The sequence below is a fragment of the Neophocaena asiaeorientalis genome, unplaced genomic scaffold, assembly GCF_003031525.2.
Source record: "Neophocaena asiaeorientalis asiaeorientalis breed wild unplaced genomic scaffold, Neophocaena_asiaeorientalis_V1.1 scaffold275, whole genome shotgun sequence".
NCBI lineage: Eukaryota > Metazoa > Chordata > Mammalia > Artiodactyla > Phocoenidae > Neophocaena > Neophocaena asiaeorientalis.
The window spans coordinates 10,951,252-10,966,989 of NW_020173679.1; the positions used below are offsets into that span (position 1 = coordinate 10,951,252).

Consider the following 15,738-nt stretch of genomic DNA (forward strand, 5'->3'; position numbering starts at 1 on the left):
CAAAGTCCTTGAGGCCCAGAACTCTGACAAGTTCGTTTCTGGACCCCTGGGGAGCCCGTCACAGGTCTTGCACAGAGTAGGTGTTCAGAACATGTTCACGAAGAAACCAGCAGAGAAGAAAGAAAAAGACCTCATATAAAAAGCCCAGGGAACCTAGAAAATCAGTCGCCTCATTCATAAGGCAAAGGCTTAAAAGTTTAAAGACGGAGAGAGAATGGATGTGCAGTGTGCAGCGAACATGCGGGCCTGTAAATCAAGCCGTTGTAAATGCCACGGGGAGAGCGGCTCGGTTTCCCTGCAGAAACGCGGAAAGCAGCTGTAATTCAGAGGTAAGGCGGGCCTTACAGGAACTCGTGGGTCTGGATTCCTGGCACTCCTAACTCAATTTGGCCATCTCTCTCAGCGTCCTTTCTTGGAAAACAGATGCGCTTTCTACTTTGCGATGCCTGGGAAAGGCCTGGCTCTGTGCTGACAGGTGGGGGAGCCCCAGCCAGGGAGACACCCGGAGATTTCTACTGTCCTGGGGATTCCCACCCGGTGGCAGGAGAAAGCACAGAGGAAGAACGCAGACACACTGTGTACCCCGGGCCCCTTCTCGACCCCTTCCCAGGCAGCGTGGTCACCTCCGAGGCAGCTGGGCCTGGGAACAAGAAGGCGTTCACAGGACGTGCCCTGGAGACTTGGGGGCTCCACTGCCCACATCCAGCGTGAGGGACCCACCAGAGAGCAACTGGCCACAGACCGGGGTGGGGAGGGGGGCATCGGTCCCACGCCGGCGTCTGGGAGTGGCATGATGCTGGGACCAGACTCTTGTTTGTAAGGTGGAGGGCTACCCCGCCTCCAGACCCCGACCTGAGAGAAAGGCTTGGTCAGCAGCAGGGCTGCCTGTTCGCTTCCTCAGTGACCGTGACCATCACTGACTCTATCCTCCTCCCCAGACCAGCGTCTCCCACCATGCCAGTGGCCACAGCTGCTGGAGGGGAAGGCCAGAGGCCCATGGCTGCCTCTGGCTCATTCACCACGTGGGCCCTCACGCCCTCCACGGCACACCACCTCCTCTTGCCCCCAGGCTCTGCCCGCGGACCTGCCTCCAGCAAAGAAAGTCCAGCCCTCCCTCTCCATCCAGGCTGTGCTGGGCTCCCCCATCTTGAAAAGCAAGGCTCGCTCAGCTCTATTCTCCCCATCCCCCCTCCTCTGGCCACTCCTCACCTTCTTGTGAAACTTCTCAAACTGCAGTCACATGGACACCTCACCTCCGAATCAGGAGGCTGGGCAGGAAAAGAACTCAGGAGCAAGTCCCCAAGAGGACCGGACAAAGGAATTATGAGATGCAGAAATTCTGAGACCTTCGAAAACTGCTACATTTCCTAGTTGACTGAATGCACATACCCCACTACAAAAATTATCTTCCAAGTCTGGTTTTTAGGTTCCTGGAGTAAAAGAAGTGAAAAATCTAATTTTTGAAACCTTCATAAATATGTGCATTTTTGTGGATAAAACTACCTAAACGAATCCACTTTTGCCTGACAAAGTAGAGGAATCCAAAGCTCCTGGATTTTAAAAGTTTCCATTAAGGCAGCTTTTTTTTTTTCAAAAAATAGTGATAGTGACTACAAAAATAAATCAGAAGGCTTAATGAAGCCCAAGGCCAATAGGAGACGGCCAGGACGAGGCTCCCTGACAAGTCCAGCAAGCCCGAGCAGGGCTGTGTCTCCTACTTTTCTTATTTCTGAAGCAGCTCCAGCCAAAGGCGTGCCTTTGAATCGTACAGAATTAGCATTCGGCTGTGTTTTTTTCCCCAGGCAGTACAGTATGTCTTCACTGGTGCTACAGCAGGCTCGTAAATTAAGATAAAAAGCTGGTGAGCATGTGGGCGCCGGCGCGGCAGGGAGCTGCGCGGGGTCGCCATGGCAGAGCTGCAGCAGCTCCGGGTGCAGGAGGCGGTGGACTCTGTGGTGAAGAGTCTGGAGAGAGAACATCCGGAAGATGCAGGGCCTCACGTTCCGGTGCAGCACCGGCTGTTGTGAGGACGGCCAGGCATCCATGCAGCAAGTGCACCAGTGCATTGAGCGCTGCCGTGCACCTCTGGCTCAAGCCCAGGCCCTGGTGACCTGCGAGTTGGAGAAGTTCCAGGACCGCCTGGCCCTGCGCACTATACATTATACACTGCAACGACAAAGCCAGAGATTCAATAGATGCGGGGAGAAAAGAGCTTCAGGTGAAGCGGCAGCTGGAGAGTTGCGTGACCAAGTGTGTGGATGGCCACGTGAACCTCATCCCAACCAAGACCAAGAAGATGAAAGTCTCTCTCGTCCATTGGGAAATAGCTGTCTGCTACTGGCCATCGGGGCTGAAGGCAGGAATCTATTTAAAAAGAGGAACGGGGATTTGGGTTTTCCAAGGAAAGTTTATGAATGAGGAAATTAAGGATGGCAGCAAGTTTAAGGCCTATGTCACTTGCCTCTGGACACTGGTTCTTTGTGTGTGAATCCTAGAAAGTGAAAAAACCTGGTGCTAAAATTGGGGTCAGAGATAGCACAGGAGAGTTTCTGTGAGGCTGAATTTCATGTGGCCAGGGCTTATCCCGGCAACAGGGAGTCTCCCTTGCACCAAACCAGAGCCCTCCAAGGTACCAGATTCTCTTAGTACACAGATACCAGCAGGCTGGCAGGTTCACCTGACCCGCCTATGAGCTGGTGGGGTGTGAGGAGAGCTGTTTCTGTTCGTTGCCAGCCTCCTGTTTGCCAGAAAGATCACTACAACATTTCCCACAAACTGGAAGTAAAACAAAATCCAGGAGGGTCACTAATTTAGAAGGGGAAAGGGGGCCTCTGGGGATTTGTTTTGCGTGGTTTTGTTTTACATACAAGGGCATGAAGCTACTTTAAGATGTGGAGTTGGGAGAGGTAGTTTGGATAAAAACTTTGAAAGGGTCCTTGCGGATATTCATTTCTGGCCGTCAGGGTGTGCATGTGCATTTCTTAAAATTCTCACACATGACATCTTTCAGCCTGGAGACCCTGCAAAAATATAAGAAGCGCTATCACACTGGTAGGGGAAGCAAACCTCCCCTCTAACTGGCAGCCATGATGAGCCCTGAGGCTGTCTGCAGCAGTCAGCCGAGTGACAAGACAATCTTGCAGTGACACTCACACGTGAAGGGAAAGGGGATTTTGACTGTGCTGTACGCTAGTATTCAGGAATGAACAGCGAAAGAGGAATTGTTAGCTGCTTATTAATTAAGAGAGTTATGAAGTACTGGCTTTGGAAAAATCTGGTTTCCATAAAACAGAATAGAATGAAAGCCTAAACCCAGTATTGCTTACTTTGTCCCCTGTAATAACAGAGCTCTGTTGAAACAATCCCTTGGCAACACGAAGGTCAAAGGAGAAAAAGTCAGCAACTCGGGGGCGAGCTGTGCCTCCTTTAGAGCAAAAAACGGGACAGCCCCCCGTTACCAAATACCACTCGTGCGACATGCATGGTTCTGCCCCGGTTCAGGTACCTTATCGTTTTATTAAGGACCTTGTTGCGTTTTTACCAACTTATTACTTGTCAACATAGCCTGTCTGTTTGCTGTTTCAAGACTGTGACACATTTCCCTAGTGGTTTGGTTTTAAAAATAAATAAGACTTAATTTTTCTTCAAAAAACAAAGCTGGTGGGATGGAGACAAGAATGTGTTCCTGAGGAGGGGAGAGAAAGCAGCAGAACACTGGCCCCAGAGTTGGTGGCTCCTGCCACCTCCCTGGCTAACAGGGGCTCCCCGTTTCCTCAGACCTGCTGAACTAAAAGCCCCGACTTCCGCAAGCCAGGCCTAAGCGGGCTGAATCTCAAAGAGGGAAAGGTCTGTGACCCAACCATGCACCTGTGCCACCCTCCCTATGGGTCTGCCTGGGACCAGTCGCTGAGAAGAGACTGAGAGCACCCCATGTGGCCTACAACTAGTACCACTGGCCAGAGGCCACGATAAATGGCCATGGATGGCCACTAGCTAGGCCATCCTAGCTAGTAGCTCCGTGTGTGAATTGCTCTGCCTTAATTCAAGCGCACATTCATTTACTTGAGAATTCAGTACTCGTTAAATATATCAGGTGCTGTCCTAACACCAGAGGCACAACAGTGGAAAAGCCCTGCCTTCTTGCAACCTACATTCAACTGGGGGAGGCAGGCAGCAACCAGAATCCCTCAGAAATGATCAAGTGTGATTATGCTCAGCACCCCCACAGGCAGTTTAGACCATTTGACAGAGACCCTCGCCCTAGTGCAGGGTCTTTGCCCCCTCTCGAGACGCTGACACGAACCCTGTGCTCCAGACAAAACGGACTATTCATTTGCCTCCAAATCCATCCTTGCCTGCTCCCATGCCTGCATTTGTGCTATGCCTTCCCCTAGGAAGGGCCCCCCTTTACCTCTCAAACATCCTACTCTGCCTTCAGAACCAAAATCCATGCCACCTCCTCTGCGAGTCTCTCCCGGTCCCCTCCCCACATCTCCCTCCTCTGCACGTTCCTCAGCTTGGTCTCCAGCATGGAGTGCGGAGCCCAGCACAGCACAGTTTGAGGGGCTCACACAGAAACGCTCATCCATAAAGCAACTTAAAAACACTCAGGAAGAGAAAGAACAGCATTCAGGGTAGGAAACAGTTAGTGGAAGCTTCCAGGAAGAAGCTGACCTGAGTCTCTGCTGGAAGAAGCCAAGTGGGGTGAGGGAGGAGCAAGGTACTCTAGGCAGGGGCCAGCACCTGGCCAAAAACTCCCAGGGATCAAGCAGAATGCCTCCCTGGCCATGACTGCACTGTGCTGGGGTGGGCACCCCAACAAGGATGGGGGTGTGGGGAACCCCAAAGGCAAGAGGCTCTGGGGGAACCCACAGGCTCCCCAGCAGTGCAATGAGCAACCTGATGGAGCCAGTGTCCAGTTGTGTGGGACTCACAGGTGGGGGGTGTAGGGGACTCAACCTCCCCAAGCATCTGAGCCAGAGGATGTGGCGGCCAGAGCAAAGATGAGGGCTCCAATCTAGAGGCCAGGGGGAGAAACTGGCCCCAGAAGTCCAACCCCTCCTCCATGGCCTCTGTCCCCAGGAACGTTCACACATAGAGAAGGAAGGATGGCACTTAGGTCCTTTCAGAGAGGGGGAACCGAAGCATAGATAACGTGACTCACTCAAGGTCATGGCACACTGACGGCAACCTGGCTAGGTCACACCTGTAGCTGGACGGGGTTGCTGGGGAAAGCAGCCCAGCGCTGGCGTCACAGGGCATGGGCTGGGTTCAAATCCTGCCTCTGACTTGCCAGCGGGGTGGTACCTTTGGGCAGGCCACTTAACCTCATGGAGCCCAAGCTGCCTTCCCTGCAAAGTGGGAACAGAAACGCCTCCCCAGCTGCCTGATCGGGTAGTGGGAAGTATTCTGTGACCCATGTATGGCAACTGGCAGTGGCCTGGCTCAGCCCAGAGTGGCTACAACAGAGTATCCCCTGCGCACTGGGGTCAAGTCTTCTGCTGAGAGGGAGACAGTAGGGACCACAAGGGAGCTGGGAGAAGCTGTCAGCCAGGAGGACAGGTGCTGGGAGGACTGGCCAAAGGGACACCCCCCCCCCCAAGGCAGGGCACCCCTGCAGAGGGAGAGCGTCTCAACCCAGCCGGTCGCCAAGTGGAAATTACGAACTTCTCCACTGCGGCAGCAGAAATACCAAGGTTATTTTGAAAAGTATAAGAAATGTTAATTCCCTGGGGCTCTTTATGTAAAGATAGACTAGAATCAAGACGATCGAGTGGCTCCCAGGAAACTGACAGGAAGAGAGATGCACTTTAATATTTCATTAGTGTCCCATTAGCAAGATAACACACATTTTCACACTTGGTGACTTCTTGGGAATAATGTCTCATTCAGAAACAAACGGGGACACCTCTGCCGCTTACCCTGCTGGCCTGCGAAGCATGCTGCAGCAGCCAATCGGAAAGGACTTGACCTTCAGGGTTACGGCTACCCAAGCCAGTGAACTCAAGAGCGTGTGACTTCCTGGGAGGCTCCTAAAAAACCTGCTAATCCAGATGAAACCCAAGCAACTGAGGTGAAAAAGTAGGGAGGCAAAGCCTTTCTTATGCTTCTCAAACCAGGCTTGTACTGCTCACCCCTCCAGGCCACCCACCAACTGAGGGATCCTAACACCCTGGCCATCACCTCTGGCCCTACAGTTACAGCTACAGTGGAGGGCAGGGGAGGGGAGGCAAGGGGGCAGGGATTCAGGAAGATAAGGGGTGGGGTGTCCTTAGCTACCATCGTGCAAATCACGGTCACTTTCACTTGCTCAGCAAATACGTGCCAAACACCTAGCGTGTGCCAGGAATAAGCTTGAGGCTGGGCACAGGGCAGGAAGCAGACAGCAGGCACGGAAGCAGAGAGAAGTAATGAAGTTTGAGGGTTTACGTTTCACAGCAGACCCAAGAGGCAGGCTCGGTGTTCCCATTTTTCAGATGATGAAAATAGCTCAGGGCAGTTAACTGCCCTCCGCAGCTCAAGCCACAGACTCGGCTGCCTGTCCTTACAGCCGGAGGCAGGGATGCGGTAAAAGGAGGGGCCTGGCAGGAGGGCTCTGGGTCCTGGACCTGCTCTGCCCTTGTTGGTCTACCTTTCGGGGTATTTAGAGATGACGAAACACATGCAAAGACTGCAGATGAGCTTTGTTTCCAGGCTTTCAGGTGTGTCACTAAGGTCTTATTTTCTGGACGGACGATAATTGCCAGCAGGTGGGACAATCGCTCAGCCCCTCCTCCCTGTCGCCCACGAGGGCACGAGGTGCCAAAGAAAACGAGCACAGGCAGGGCCCTCCCAGCTCAGAGGAGCCACCTTCATTCATGTGGCCTCCCAGGCGCCCGAACGCCCTCCAGGGACCGCCTTACGGACTGCACTTCCTGGTCCTTAACAAAAGTCATCATCTGCGTCCGAGGAGCAGAGGGCATCTGGCCTCCAGGGACACCCTCCCCATTTCCCTCTAATTTGGTCTATTAATTTAAAGCAAAGGAAGCTGCCAGGAGTGGTGGGCACAGGGGATGGCTGTGAGGATGTAATTAACGCAGCTGCTCCAAACGCAAGGTGACGCCTCATCAACTCGTTAGCAGGTGCACAGCAAGTGAGGATGACAGCCTGGAGGACGGCAACGGGGACACGCAGCCACCTTGCAGGTCCGTGCCTCGCCCGCCACTTCCGGTTCCTGGCTGTCGAGCAATGACAAACAAAGCTCTCCCAGCAGAAGGCTCCGAGCTGCCGGAAGCCCAGCAAGAGGTGCTGGTGCCGGAATGGCTGGCGGCCTGGGGGCCAGGCCCAAAGCACCCCGGACCCAGCTAACCACAGGGTCCCATGCAGAGACCCGCTAGGGGACAGGAGAGCACAGCTCCAGCTTTTTTTTTTTTGCGGTACGCGGGCCTCCCACCGCCGCAGCCCCTCCCTCCGCGGAGCACAGGCTCCGGACGCGCAGGCCCAGCGGCCACGGCTCACGGGCCCAGCCACTCCCGGAACGGGGCATGAACCCGCGTCCCCCGCACCGGCAGGCGGACCCTCAACCACTGCGCCACCAGGGAAGCCCTCAGCTCCAGCTTTTAAATACTTCCCCTTTAAAGAGTCAGCGTGGGTTCCTGACCCTGTTCGCTGCGCTCTGCAAACACAGGAGACAAAGATGGACCAAGAGGATGTGGTGGCCTTCCCAAACCACGACCTGCTGGAGGGACACAAGTTAAGCAGAGGGCTGCTTCCAAACATCACATCAAGTCATTTTAGCATTTTCCCTTCAAGAAACAAGACCAGCTAACCTATAAGGGAAAAGAATCTGAAAAAGGATAGATAGACAGATACATAGATACATACATAGATGGATATATACCTGAATCACTGTGCTATACACCTGAAACACGTTGTAAATCAACAATACTTCAATTTAAAAATAAATAAATAGGGAGGGAGATGCAAGAGGGAGGAGATATGGGGATATATGTATATATATAGCAGATTCACTTTGTTATAAAGCAGAAACTAACACACCATTGTAAAGCAATTATACTCCAATAAAGATGTAATAAATAAATAAAGTGGGGGGAAATATAAATAAATAAATAAGAAACTGAATAATGAAAAAAAAAGAAAAGAAACAAGGCCAGCATTTCTCCCCACTTCCAAAAAAAAAAAGATATATATATATATATAAAAAACTGGCTTCATCTTGTAAGCCTCAAATATAGCAGAAACATTTCAGTAGAGAGGGTTAACCCTGCAAAGTTATGCTCCAGCCTGGCTCCAAAGAGACACACGGGTAGTTCTGGGCCACCCAGGTGACTCTACCCATGCAGAAGCTGGAAGATAACTGGGGAAAAAAGAAGAAAAAAGGTTATCATACTGGTGTGTTGAGATGACAACCCTTCTTTTCTTTCCCAGCAGGTCACCTAGGTAAAGCCCTTGGCGGCTTTGGAATCACCTGGATTGTGAACTTTAATGATGACCCAGCAGAAGAAGATATACAAAGTGTCCCTTCGATCCCTGAGCAGCCACCTGGGCCCAAAAAAAGTTAACACTGCTTCAGCACATCTGCTCCACAAGGGCAGTGAGGGGGTGTGCCCAGACCCCAAGGCCCAGTCACCACACAGATAAAGCCAAGAGCAGAGAAGGGACGGCTGCAGACCCCACGACGGCACATCGTGAAAGGCCCACGGACTCGGGGACCAGTGAGCGGGACGAGGTTAGCTGCTCAGAGCTCGAAACAGGCTGGGCCGCCCTCAGGGTGAAGAGCAGAGCAGATGCAGGAAACCTTCCTTGGCGTTAGGGTAACATGGGAGGGAGGAAACCCAGAAGCCGCCATCCCCTCTGAGAGTTGAGCCCGAAAGAACCAGACCTGGACAGCTCACTAAGAGGAGCTTTTCACAAGTCTTTTCGCACACACGTATTAATTTCACCCGGGTCACACTCACGATCTGATCTGAGGTCACCCCAAGGAGGCAGGTGGGTGCACCCAGGCCTCACCTGTCACAGGGCTGCCTCTGGCGGGCCACCCCACCTGCTGCGCTTAGACCCACATTACAAATGAACAGCTCTACAGCCGCACCAGCTCCTAGGAAGACTAAAGCCTTCTCTACCCCAGCGTTCTCTCCCCTTCGCACACAACTGCAGCTCTGCCAGGTATAGCTCATTCCTCAGCTGTGTCAAATGACCCAGGGGTCTGCTCTAGGGCCCCACCTCAGGGTGGAGACCACGTTCACCTGGGAACTGCGCCCCTGTTGGAGAGGCCCCGGGGCCCAGCAGCCCTGAGGCGGGCTCTTTCTGACTATGAATTTCCAGATGATGGCTGTTCCCGCCCCGCCCCAAGGGGCCAGCAGCATTTCTATGATTTTTGCTTAGAAAGAAGAGTTAGTCGTATTTCTCTTCCAAATGAAGCTGGAACAGGGAGGCAAAACTGACCTTTCACACGTATTTTGCATTAATTCAGAAATACTCTATCCGAATAAAGAATATGAGGTGACTTTACTTCACGCACCCTTTCACCTAAATTATTAAAAGCCCACATATGATACTTTGGACGACCAAAGCAGACAAATTTTTTCTCTTAAGGCAAGGAAATCCTCATTTTCCTGGAGAGTAAAAGAGAACGTGCAAGTCAGCCTGCTTAATCCTACCTGCCTCCATTGAAAAAACAGAAACGGGATCAGGATGTAAAATGACCAGGATGCCTGTGGTGATTATTGCACTTTACCATGTTATTCTTTGATTCGATGCCTTTTAATTAAATTTAAATTGATCGAGCAGTTTCAGCAATGATTTCTCAATACTCATGTGTGATTCTGAAGATGCTAGAATCTGGCTAAATTAATACTTCACGCTCACTTGCCAATACCAACTCCTGGTGAAAAACTGCACATTCAGGAGGCTGGCAAAGACTGTCCCACTAAGTAGTGCTGGGAGGACGAGGCAAGGAGCATCTCAGGACAGATTCCCAGCTACCTGTAGAGTCTGGTCTCACAACATCGTACACGATGCCCCGTGAATAGTATTTTTATGAAAGTTGAATCAAAGCGTATTTTTAAACATTTTATGTCCATCTTCCCAACTCCACTCCAAGAAAATAAAATGGAGGCAGATTTTGGTTCACGACTGTGAACTCAGACTGTGCCAAACCCGGAGAAGGGTGACAGGACCAGTGTCCTGAGAGGCTTGAATTTACGGGGAGAATCAGGAGGTGAGCAAGTTGCCAATTCGCTGACACAAAAACCTTTTCTTGGGGAAAACGCACTGAACTTTCTTTCAGTCTGCTTCTTGAATACTCTAGCTTAGCATCTGCAGTGAGCTGCAAAGAGCGTCCTGTGTGCCAGGAAACAGATAAGCTGTGGGTAAAAGGGCTGCATGGTGGGAGCAAGACAGAAGCACCGGGACTTCCCTGGTGGCGCAGTGGTTAGGAACCCACCTGCCAGTGCAGGCAACAGGGGTTCGAGCTCTGGTCCAGGAAGATCCCACACACCGCAGAGCCCGTGTGCCACAACTACTGAGCCTGCGCTCTAGATCCCGCGAGCCACAACTACTGAGCCCACGCGCCACAACTACTGAAGCCCGTGCGCCTAGATCCCGTACTCTACAACAAGAGAAGTCACCGCAATGAGAAGCCCGTGCACGGCAACAAAGAGTAGTCCCCGCTCGCCGCAACTAGAGAAAGCCTGCACGCAGCAACAAAGACCCAACGCAGCCAAAAATTAATTAATTACTTAAAAAAAAGACAAAAGCCCCGGCCATCCACCTGCGCAGCATGGAGAGCAGCTGGGAGTCCTCCACAGATGCCAGGCACCCACTCTGCCAGGCTCGGAAGGCCAGGGGCCACAGTGGAGGTTGGGCATTAAAAACCCCTTCCTGTGCCTTATCTCCAGGGAGACGGATAAGACGCAAGGAGGTGGTGCGTGTCAGGCAGCTGAGGCGCCTTGAAGAAAACCAGCAGACACACAGGGTGAGGGGTGCTCTTCGATGGGGTGACAAGGGGAGCCATGTGAACGGGGCATCTGAGCAAAGCTGAGGGGAGGAGGCGTGGTGAGAACGGTCTGGGGTTCCAGGCAGAAGGAACACAAGTACGCAGCCATCAAGAACACAGGAGCTGAAGCCAGACCACCCGAAGCCCGGAGGTCACGGGCGGGCTCTAGATTTCACCACAAGCGTGATGGGATCTCAGCTGGGCTTCGCGCTGGCTTCTGTTTGGGGGCAAGCGCAGAGGGCAGGCAGGCAGGCTGGCTCTCTCTCTCAGAAGTCAGGGCCACAGACCCTGCCTGGGTGGCTGCCCATCCTCCCTGTCAGGCTGGCCCAGTACCCGCTGCTCCCCCTCCCAGAGCCTTCGGTGTCTCGCAGGGAAGGGACCGGCAACCTAGGGAACCGTGCCAGCTCGCTACCTGGCGAGAGTCACATGAGCCCCGGGACGTGCCCCAGCTCCGGAAGGTCACCGAGTGGCAGTTTGGACAAGGCCCAGGACTCCTGCCTGGCCTTCATTCGAAGCTCACCCCACAGCAGGCTTCGCCCGAGTTCTTAAGCTGCAGCATCCCACTCTCGCCCTTCCAAACTTCTGCGCCCCTCCCACGAACCTGGGGACCAAGGGAGGTGGGCGGCCAGGAGGCGGAGGGCGCAGCAGCTAAGGCTGCAAGTTGGTTTATCCTGTCTCTTCGCAGCGAGCGTTCCCAGAGGTCAGGGGCTGTGTCCCCTCCTCCGTCCCAGGGCCCAGATGTCTGGCAACTCAGCAGATAGTGAAGGTGGACGCTGCTGCTCAGGCCAGGACAGCCCATGACGCTTACTGTTTCTCCAACTCAAGGACACAGTGGAAACCACACCCTGGAGTTTTAAAAAGCAAACAAACTGCAAAGCACTTAGAACAGACGAATCACAAATATTTAGATACTGAGGCCTACAAGTGACGTCTCCACTTCCTCTTCCAACCCCAGGGACGGCAAGGCCGAGTCCCGGCTCAGACGGCACCAACCTCCTAGCGGTCACCTCCGCTCTGCCTCCGTCACCCGCAGCTGCTCAGCCTGGCAGGTTTAAACTTCGCTGAAATGCATGTTTTGACGTACTGAAGAGACTTGCATTGCCGCAGGCAAATGGTAACTGAGGGTATTTCACAGAGCACCCTCCTCCCGCACTCCCTTTAGGGAGAAGACTGCGCACTCAAAAATGAGGGGGAGGGAAAATAAAATAAAAAATACATCGAAATAACAGCCACCTAGCGAGAAGGGGAGGCAGATTTCTGAGCCAACCTCCAAACCCACGTGGCTCTGATCTGCCTTTGAGACAATCTCACTCTGCCTTCTGTTGCTTAAACAGTAATTATTAAAGCCATCAAAGAAAAACGCCTGCTCCACCGCTACCAGGGCCGCGATCCCCGGCCCATCCCTGCCGCCACCCTGGCTTTCTGTGTCAGTGGGGTAGGACCAGGCTAGAATACAGCCTCTTCTCCAGCACCAAGAGCCACTTCACTTAAGGCCAGAAGAGAGACCACGGCCCACCCACGTCCCTGCCAGGAGTGAGAAGCAGCAGACACGACACAGGCCTGTTCTGCCATCTCTCATCAGCATCAGTAGCCCAGACACAGCACCTGCACTTGGCGTGGAAGACAACTCCCCTGTCGGGAGCCAGCCTTTCCGCCTCCTGTGGAAGGACGCCGGGCAGTGAGTGGGTTCCTCTCCATTCTCCTCCCCGCCCCTCCCCAGGAAGGGAAGCCTGGGAGAGTCCGATCGCCAGGTCCACTTGGGACGGGACAGGAAAGAGGCAATCCCTCTTCTTAGCATCGACTCTAGAAAGCTTCCAGATCCTAGAGTGGTCCCTCCTGGTCGTCAGAAGAGACGGTGGGTGACTCGGGGGGCTCCTGTGGCCAGAGCACAGACACTCAGGAAAGTACAGCACCAGCTCCGCGCCCCTTGGGGCACCTGGGGGAGCCCCGAGTGTGGGAGCGTGGAGTCTTTCCAGGGAGGGAGAGGCAGGCGCTTCCACCAGGCTGCCCAGGCGGACTTCAATAACCCTATGTGAGCCCCTCTGTGTATGAGGCCCTGTGTCTGGGCCCAGGACACACGAGTGAGAGATCCAGTACTGTCCCCAGTGTGTGTATACACACTCACGAATTACTAACAAAGAAATACGTGAAGTGCCGCACCAACCCAAAGCAGGAAACAACCCACTCTGCCGGGGGACGAGGATAACACAGGAGGGAAAATGTAACTGAAACTCACGGGTGCTCCCATCACGCAGGGACAGATGGGGCAGGCACTGCATGGACCAAGGGCTTCACTGTCATTCTAAGGAGCTGAGGCTTTCCCTTGCGGAGCGGGGGGAACTGAAAGCAGAAGTGGGTTGTAGAGAAAGGGGGAAGAAGGCAGGGAGACCCAGGAACAGGTCAGGGGGTCACGGGGGCCCACTCTGGGGCAGTGGTGGGAGGGATGGAGAAGACGGAAGTTGGGGAGGGACACAAAGAAGAACAGGCAGAACTGACAGATGTTCATCCACAGACTCCAGAGAGCACCAAAGGCACCAAGGAGCGGTGGGCCTGGGCTACTGGTCTCAGGGGACACCCAGAACCAGAGGGAACAGTAGCTGGAGGATTGATGAGTTTGGTTTGGACAGTGAGTGTGGAACGCTCAGTACGCAATGAAACACAGATGTGAAACTCAGGAGGGAGGCAGGGCCTAAAGATACAGATGCGGCGTCACGGGTGTACAAATGGACACTGAAACCATGAGAAAGAAACAGTTTCTTTTAAGCCAGAGTCCTCTTACAAGAGAAAAGAAGGCCAAGGACACACACAGAGGCCCTGGAATCTCAAAGGGGAGCCAGGAAAAAGGCAGCGTCTGTGCAGTGAGCAGGAGAGAGGACGGTGTCCCAGACCAAGGGGGAGGACGGTTTTTCTTCGAGGAAAGAAAGGGACAATTAACATCAACAAATGTTGCAGAGAGTCCTAAAATGAGAAGGTTCTAGTGAATGGGTGCGGAGGCAGCGCCCGACTTCTATGGTCAAGGAGAAGACGGGAAGGGAAGTGGAAAGAGAAAATAGTAGCAGGAAAGGTCAGAAACTTTACAGCAAGTGAGAACAACAGCACATTTGTGAGTAAACGAGAAAGAGCCATTCAGAGTAGACATCTAGATCTTTACTAGCCTCAACTCAGAAGAGAAGTGTGAGCTGCAGATACCTTGGGAATCATCCAAAAAGTGGTGATGGTTGAAGCCGTGCCCGTGGACGACACGGCTCATGGAGAGTCCAGAGAGAAAAGCAAGGACCCTGGGGTTTAAAGGAGCTGGAGCAAGAGCTTCTTTTCCAAACCCATCCCCACATCCAGCTCAATCCATAAGGCTGGGATTCCAGCCACATTTCCTTCTAGAAGAGGGTGCCCCGATGATTAAGGCACATGGAAAGTCTTCAAGTTCTTTGCAACACTGAGGTTCTATAAATGGTGAAATGGGCAAATAAAGTCAGGTCCTACGGGACCCAGGGTCAAAAACACAGGTTACTTACCTGTCCCTTTGATATTCTGAAGCTTTGAGACATGTCAAATCAATCAATCAGAAGTTGAGCCTTCCCTATTAACTCCAGGAGAATACTGGATAACATCAACGACATGTACCAAATAGAAACGTGGGTTGGGCTTCCCTGGTGGCGCAGGGGTTGAGAGTCCGCCTGACGATGCAGGGGACACGGGTTCGTGCCCCGGTCCGGGAAGATCCCACATGCCGCGGGGCAGCTAGGCCCATGAGCTGTGGCCGCTCCTATGCTCCACAACGGGAGAGGCCACAACAGTGAGACCCGCGTACAGCAAAAAAGAAAGAAAGAAACGTGGGTTATGCGAAGTGCAGGTAATGATAACCAAACAGAAGGGACAGCTAAAAAAAGTCAGGACTCAACAAAATGTCTACCCAAGTGAGATTTTAAGATGGTTCCATTAAAGTACAACTGCCATACAATAAAATGTAGAGACCTTAATCTGACGAGTTTTAACTACCTATGCCCAGGTGATCACAGCCCCAATTGGCATCTAGTCCTTTTCCATCACTGAGGCAGCTTCCTTGCTCTTCCCGGTCACTTGCCCTCCCTACCCTCAAGAAGCCACTTTACCACCATAGATTGGTTTGTACTTCTTTTGTTTTCTAGATCCATCCATATGGTTATATCAGTAGTTCATTCCTTGTATTGCTCAGCGGTATTCCATTGTGATAACAATTTATTTACCCATTTTTCAGATGATAGGTATTTGGGCTGTTTCTAGTTTGGGGCTTTATATGAACATTCCTGCACAAGTCTTTTCATGAATGTGTATTTTCTTCTAAGGTACTGGAATTGCTGGATCATACTGTAGATGTTCAATTTCATAAAAAGTGCCAAACAGGTCTCCAAAGAGGCTGTACCACTGAATGCACGTAACACTCCACAATCTCACTAATATTTGATGTTGGCAGTCATTCTTATTCGAGCCATTCTAATAGGTGGTATCTCATGGTGGTTTTCATTTGTATTCCCTGATGAGTCAGATGTCCGGCACCTATCCACACGTTTATTGGCCACCCGGGGATCTTCCTTTGTGAAGTAACTGCTCCAAAGCGCACAGGTGTATACGTTCTGACAAACAGGGTTGTGTGACCACAACCATAATCAAAATATAGAAAATTGGGCTTCCCTGGTGGCGCAGTGGTTGAGAGTCCGCCTGCCGATGCAGGGGACGCGGGTTCGTGCCCCAGTCTGGGAAGATCC

The 15,738-nt window shown here is 52.6% G+C and overlaps 1 protein-coding gene and 1 pseudogene across 1 annotated transcript in view; one reads left to right on the forward strand and one right to left on the reverse strand.

The window, feature by feature from the left end:
* Nucleotides 1–15,738, reverse strand: part of CAMTA1 (calmodulin binding transcription activator 1) — an 841,285-nt gene that overhangs the window by 734,267 nt on the left and 91,280 nt on the right. The gene's annotated exons all lie outside the window — the stretch shown is intronic.
* On the forward strand, nucleotides 1,908–2,488 carry LOC112402801 (protein FAM136A pseudogene; annotated as a pseudogene).